Raw genomic sequence first — 7,664 nt, 5'->3', positions numbered from 1 at the left:
AGTAGAGAAGAAGATTTTTGAAATTTTTGTAAATTTTACCCTTTTTGGCCCCGCCCACCAGCCCCTGGGGGTCAACTAGGGCCAACATGTGCATACCATCAAAGTGTCATCCCATGCTGATAATTTGATACAAGTTAGAATGAATTCCAATACAAATCCAACAAATAATAGTCAAAAATGTGATTTCCCTATATAAACTATAGTAAAGTTTACTCCCTCCCCAGGGGCAAACATGAGACCCCAGGGTCATGAAATTCACAATTTTGGTAAAGCACCTTAAGACCCTTTCATCTATGAAGAGTATTTGATTCTACCATATCTGAGAGTAGAGAAGAAGATTTTTGAAATTTTTGTCAATTTGACCCTTTTTGGCTCCGCCCACCAGCCCCTGGGGGTCAACTAGGGCCAACATGTACATACCATCAAACTGTCATCCCATGCTGATAATTTGGTACAAGTTAGAATGAATTCCAATACAAATCCAACAAATGATAGTCAAAAATGTTATTTCCCTATATAAACTATAGTAAAGTTTACCCCCTCCCCAGGGGCAAACATGAGACCCCAGGGTCATGAAATTCACAATTTTGGTAAAGCACCTTAAGACCCTTTCATCTATGAAGAGTGTTTGATTCCACCTTATCTAAGAGTAGAGAAGAAGATTTTTGAAGTTTTAGTCAATTTGAATCTTTTTGGCCCCCTCCCTCAGGCCCCTGGGGGGTGGGGACCATATAATTCACAATTTTGGTTCACCCTCAGCCATGGAAGCTTCCTGTAAAATTTCATTGAATTTAGTTCAGCAGTTTTTAAGAAGAAGTTGAAAATGTAAATTGTTTACGACGCACGACGCACAACGCACAACGCCGGACAAAAGGCGATTGCAATAGGTCAACTGAGACTTCGTCTCAGGTGACCCAAAAAGTAAAAATACATATGACCACTAACGCAAAAGTTGCTACGTCAATAAATACATTTTTAATACAAGTTTGAATTGCAGTCATTGTGGTCAATGAATATTTTTATATTTATATACATGTAAGAGTGGTTCAAAGTATGATCAATATTCATGTTCTATATGAATATAATTTGATGTGTTTGTACTTTGTAAATGCTATTTAAAACTTATGTAACAGGGCATGCGATTAATTAAACATTAGTCCCTGCCTCAGCTAGGGATCGAAGCGGGACTTTTTGATTACTAGTCTTATGCTCAACCAATAGAGCTACAGAGTTCTCTAACAGAGAGGTATACTGTAGCTAGTGTTTTACCAGGGTTACATCATTATGTAATGTTGAATATTAGCTACTACTAATCGATCTCTTGGTAACACTGTAAAGGTTGCTATTTTAAAAGGGCTCTACTTCTTGCTAATTTGCTACATTGAAAGTGAAAATTATGGAAAAATAAAGTCAGTTTTATGTAAAATATAGTAATTGTGTCCTTTTCTAATTCAAAATTTTGTTGGGTTGTGAATATTTGAACCAATAAGACCAATCTTTACTTTAATGCCTAACCTCAGTCTGTGGATGCTGTAGGAAATCGCCAGCTATGGATTTACACAACCGGGTAAGACAGGCAGTGTAGTTATCTTGTGTCTGCTCCTCCTGAACACTGGTATCCTATAAAGTGTTCATCATTTTAATTTATTGGAATAGATACAACATTAAAAGAAAATGAAATATTGTTTCTTATTTACACCTGTCAGATTTCATCAATGCTATTACTATATGGTATGTCTGTCTGGCAGGTTTTACGATGATTTTGAATCATTTTCTCTTGAGTGATGTTTTAATACAATAGTAAATTACCTGAATGTAAGAAAGTCCCTCTGTCATGGAGGGCGAGTCACCAACGCCATTGGGGATACAGAAAGGACCTGATACAGGATATGGAAGGTCAAAGTCCAGATAAGCATCCCAAAGAGCTTGTCTGTCTCTATCTGTAAATAAAAACATACACTTACAGGCAAGAGATTGAGTGTAGTAACTTCAATATAACATTGACCTTGGCCACATCAACCCAAATATAAAATAGTGGGGTGTTTAACTTTAATAAGGAATAAATTTATTCTGGCTTGAGTTTACCTTCATTTGCATTGTGCTGATTTTCAGTCAGTTCTTTAATTAATGTACATGGCGAGTCTGCATCTCTGAAGTTTGAAAAAAAAACATGTTTAACAAAGGACGTGTCAAACATTGCAACAATTAAAAGTTAGAAAGACTATTATGCCAATGAGAACACTACAGACTGATTACGAAAAAGATGTAGATCGATTATTGTTCCTACAAATTACAAAACTGGTGTCAAATTAATGTATACATTCTAATCTCCAAGTCGCATCAACAAATGAAAGTACAAAATTGTTCGTAATGTTTTTTCATGTTAAAAGGCATATGGTTATGAAACAGTTGTACAAAATACAGAAATGGTTGAAGTTTGTTATCGCTGTATATGATTTTAAGAATGTTTTTGATGGATTACTCTTTCTTTTCAAATTTTACATGGTCCTTAGCAGTGCATTTTAAATTTTGAAACTGATCAGAAAACAAAATGGCTAACAAGTGGCCATCTTGGAATTTGACATTGAAAGTTTTGTTATCACTATTTCTTCAGAAGAACTGGAATGTATTTTCTAACCTGATGCATCGGTTCCCCCTAGGTCCCTTGTTGTGCCCTTTTAATTTTGGGTTTGATTTGAAATCAACATGGCCAACAGCCGGCCATCTTTGTTTCTGATAGTTGAAGCTAGTTATTGATATTTCTTCATATAAAGACTCCTCTGAAGATTTCATTTGTAGGTTTCCCTTGTTATTAGATAATCAAAAGAAAAAGGTGGGAAGAAGGAAAAAGCAGATAAATGATCAGTCTTGCATATTTCCAATATTATAAAATTTCATTCAATGGTACGCGCCAGGGATCTCTTGTATCAGAGTCAACTAACTGATCATGAGCAAGACAGGCTTGCAGAATAAATAGGCTATATAATTTACTAGGATATGCTTGTTTGGATTGTACACAATTCTTGGTTAATGATCGTTTGTTTGGATGAAAGTGTGCAATAAAGTTGATTCAATGACTAAACAGATAATGAAATTATTTATGTTAAAATTACAATTGATTTAAATACTTTATTTCAGTAAAACTGGCAGTCTGTAGTCAAAAATTTTGGCCTCAAACTGAAGATTATTATCACTTATCTTCAAAACAGTTGATTAAGTATGCAGTGTTGTGGATCAGATTGGAAACGGCTTACCTGGCACAAGTTGACATGGCATTTCAACATTTTATGTCATTTTGAAACATTGTATCTGTAGACTTTACACCCACGTGGTCATATTACATTACCCTAATCGTCCCACCAATCAAAGTAACGGATGGATAAATATAAAACAGATTAGTAGCGGTGTGAATTTGAAACCGGATCTTTGATTGGTCAATTCCCTAGTCGTGCCTTGAAAATGACATGCTGATGGCCGTCATCGCAAATGTGACGAACTAACACTCAGGTCACAGATGTACCAAATAACCTACGATCTGATATCTTAAAAATAACAACAAACTTCTTCATATTTACTGGTGAGATGTAGATTCTACATGTTTATTTATAATTAAATGCAAAATGCTTCCAAAACAGTTGCCGGAGATAGTTAAGCTTTGTGTTTGCTTTCTCCTTTTCCTAACTGGCATAGGCCTAACTGTTAGATGACAACGCTTTTTTCATAATGATGGATGGATCTACCAGTTTCAGATTAAAGTTTTATACTTTGTAGGGCAACGTTAACATAGTGTTCATAGCAGTTGTTAACAAATCTAGAATATTCCTAAAAAATAGATTATTCAGAACTTTGAATTTGGATCTTCGCATCCACCAATTTTATCTGCCAAATACACTCTGTGCCTACATAAACAGTGTAGAAAATCTTATTGGGAGTCTGATCGGACCGCCATTTGTCAACGCCGATGTTTCCCGCGTTTGTTCAACTTGTATATTATGCTACTGTCACCTACGTTCGATCTAATCCACAAATCAGAACTTCTTAAACAACATTATTTAAAAAGCAAAGTATATATATATGTAATATGCAGACAGCAGAGCAATATCTTACCTCAGGTTTTCTCTTTCAGCCATTTTCTTCTACAGCAGCCCACTTCTGTCTTACAAAAATTGCGACATTCCCAGTTTCCCACGATGCTGATTGGCTGAGACGATTTGAAGTTGGGCGGTGTTAAATTTTGATTGGCAATTGTGAAAATCATAACGTATATAGCACCTTTATAAGTTTGTTTCATGTTTGGACATGTTCTCGATTGTACAAGGTATCTCTATGGGATCCCTTCCAGATTAAACAGGATTCTGTCCTTATTTTTAATGGATTTTCTGAAAATAGCGGATGCTCTTTAAATTTCTTCAGTTGGCCGAACGCTTCAAAAATCTATCTAGACTAAGTTAGGCCTATCACTTTAAAAAAAAAATTCAAATTAAATATTGAGTCATACTTATAAAATTGTTACAGAGGTTGGTATTCTAGCAAGAAGTTGAGCCCAATTAAGTTCTTCAGCTCTTCAACGTTTCAGTAACGAATATTCTGAGAGGAACAGATTTTTTTCTACACCAGGGATCGATATTCACATAGATCTAGAAAGCTTTGATCCACTATTAAGCAATAATTATATATCATATATATTGAAGGTTAATGGGGTATAAGCATCTCTCAACACATATACAATAAAGTATACATGTATAAGACGTAAGTACATCACACGCTCTCTCACTCGCACGTTCACTCTTAAGAATAAGGAGAGGAGTAAAGAAAGTGAAGAGGGGGGGGGGGGGGGTCAGAAGATGATTCTTAGAGCATTTTCGAGTCAATAATACAGTCAACAAAATCAACAAAATTATTTTTGTTTGAGGAATCGGTATTGTTGTTGGAGCCATGTAATAGAATTTTTACAAAATGATCAGGCATACGATTTTCCAGGAGATCGGGAGTGACATTTGGATCCAATTCTAGTACGCAAGTTGTATTTTGTACAGTCAGTAATTATTACAATGAGCAAGATCGTAAAGTCGGGACCTTACTCCATGCTATACTACAAAGTGTGTTATATCAACAAATATTAGATGAAGTATGTGAACAGAGGTGTTTGTAATGCGAGTTCGTACGTCTATTTAAGCATTGAACGGCTTTCAGTTGGCATTCATATTGACTATGAATACCAACTGAAAGCCGTTCAATGCTTATATTTACCATCTGCGATTTTTTTATTTGTCGTGCGATTTTTTTTTTGAAATTTTCATTTGCAGTTCATAAGCTGGTGAACTCGCAACTGAATTGGTAGGGTTATATAGTGGCAGTGCCATACAATGGTAAATATTAGTTGGTGCATGTTATTTTGTTGGGTAATATTAAAAAGGAGTTGTCCTAGTTCACTGTTAATATGGCGGTCATCCCATTATGATTATGTTAAAGTCGCCGACAAGGACATTATTTAAATGATTTTCAGACTTCATGGTTTGGAGATTACCAGTCAAATAAGAAAAGTGGTTTAAGTATGGACATATTTACATCTTAGTTGGGTGGTCTGTAAAATGATCTAAACAAGATACTCCCCAACGGATAGGATATTTCTAGGACGATGCTTTGATTCTATTGGACACAAGATCTAAACATCAGTAATGGTCTCACGAATATAATAAATTGCCACACCAGCGTCATGCCTATTTCTATTATTTCGAACGAGATGATAGTCAGTAAGAAGAATGATATAATCATCTAGCTCTGGACATAACCACGTCTCACATTTCGGTGGTTACAGAAAACGCTTTCAATCTTTCACAATTTGTCACTTTCTACATTGATAATGTTCCTATTCTTTTAGATTTAGAGCTCTTAGTTCAACACTCAATATCAGTATAAGATAGCTTAGTTAGAAAATAAAATTAAAATAAATCATAGTCCAAACATAAGTAGATCAAAATTTCAATTTTTCTTCTTCACAAAACTCGCAGTAGATCTAGGTAGTTTTTAAAAGATAGTAAAGTTACAATCTTATAGTTAACTACTTCCATCAAAAGTTTACAAATTGTCCTTATTAAAAAATGTTTACAGTTGGACTAATAGCTTGTTCAAAGTTCACTAGTATACAAGTTCATATTTTATAGTTTGCAACTTCAAATTCCTAGTACAATATTCTCATTAACTTATCGTCAAGAACTTTCATTTTCCCAAAACATCCGGTTATGTTGAATTGATTAAGATCGTAATTCAAAACAAATATTGACTAAGTTGTCCAAGCTCGCATGCAGTGGCATATTTACAGGAAAATAGGGAAACGTTTGAAAATATTTCGGTTTGCAAGATTGTAGTCGGTCACAGTTGCAAAATCAGTAGAAATATTCCTACTCTGGAATATGTCTTAATGCGTGGGACGAAGGTAGCCAGACCAAGAAGAGTTATAAGCGGTCAAGTAGTAATCGATTAGATAAGGTAATATTTCTGTACACGTCACAGAATGTATATCAATTGACACTAGTTACATAATTAACATCTAGTGGGATGGTATTGCACCATAACCCGTTGTTGTGCGAAATATTGTAGAGTAACACGCGATTCTTTAAGGATTAGTTATGGTCAGCATTTTATCGTGACTAAATGATGGTCAAGGCAAGTGGGGAGGATCAACGGTCATCTCCACCTGGTCTAAAAGACCGGGGATTTTAAGATTGAGGAGAGATCGGTTTGGGGGCCACATGAGGTACTGTCTCTCATGTTGTATATTGTTGCCGAGATGAAATGATCACAACGCCTTCCGAGTTATAACAATACCAATAGGGTAATAACATCTAACTTTGAAATAACAATCTTGGTCTAGACAATAATCATAAACTGGTTAGGTGGAATAGTTCAATAGAATTTGGGTTAAAAAGTGAAAGATGTTAAAAATGGCGGTCATGCTGACCGTATCAAATTTTATCATTCTAACATTTATATCTAGCCGAAGTCTTTGTGCTCATTTCAGTCTCCTTGATGTTGTTAAAAATCTATATATCATATTTAGGTCACTTGAGAATATTCGCTTATGTCTGTTACCGTGCGTGTGGTACGTCATCTTTGACCTTGATAAAACAGGTGTTAATAAAGGAAAGATTTAATGAAATGGGAGGAATTGGCAATGGATGTATTACTTGTACCATAGGCTCGTCAAATAGTTCTGCTTTATAAATAAATCGATAAACAGAAAAGCGTTTTTTTCTATGAACATGCCAACAGATACCCGTAACTATTCCAACTAGAACATAGCAGAAAAGTCAAACTTTAGAAATGGTTTGATTTTATTCTATGTACACTATCACAATAGGACATAAGATGTTTGATTGACACTTTGTCGAGCAAATAGTTTGGTTCGGTTTGGTTTATTTTGTTTAACACCCTATTACTAAAATAGCAGCCAGGGTCATTTAAGGACGTGCCTCGTTTTGGAGGTGGAGGAAAGCCTGAGTACCCGGAGAAAAACCACAGACCTACGGTCAGTACCAGGCAATTTCCCCACGTGGGTTTTGAGCTCGCAACCCAGAGGTGGAGGGCTAGTGTTTTTTTAAGTGTCGGGACACCTTAACCACTCGACCACCCTACGAGCATATAGCCGCTCCGGCAAAATACTT

The 7,664-nt window shown here is 35.5% G+C and overlaps 1 long non-coding RNA gene across 1 annotated transcript; it reads right to left on the bottom strand.

Moving 5' to 3' along the window:
* Nucleotides 1-1,808: 1,808 nt before the first annotated feature.
* On the bottom strand, nucleotides 1,809-4,153 carry LOC117337191. The gene is made up of 3 exons (XR_004534771.1): nucleotides 4,108-4,153; nucleotides 2,086-2,150; nucleotides 1,809-1,940 (listed from the first exon to the last, which is right to left on the bottom strand). It is a non-coding gene; the product is annotated as an uncharacterized LOC117337191 (long non-coding RNA).
* Nucleotides 4,154-7,664: the final 3,511 nt, after the last annotated feature.

The sequence above is a fragment of the Pecten maximus genome, chromosome 11 (genome assembly GCF_902652985.1).
Source record: "Pecten maximus chromosome 11, xPecMax1.1, whole genome shotgun sequence".
Lineage (NCBI taxonomy): Eukaryota > Metazoa > Mollusca > Bivalvia > Pectinida > Pectinidae > Pecten > Pecten maximus.
The sequence above is the reverse complement of the archived record's forward strand: the minus strand, read 5'-3'. Positions and strand labels throughout refer to the sequence as shown.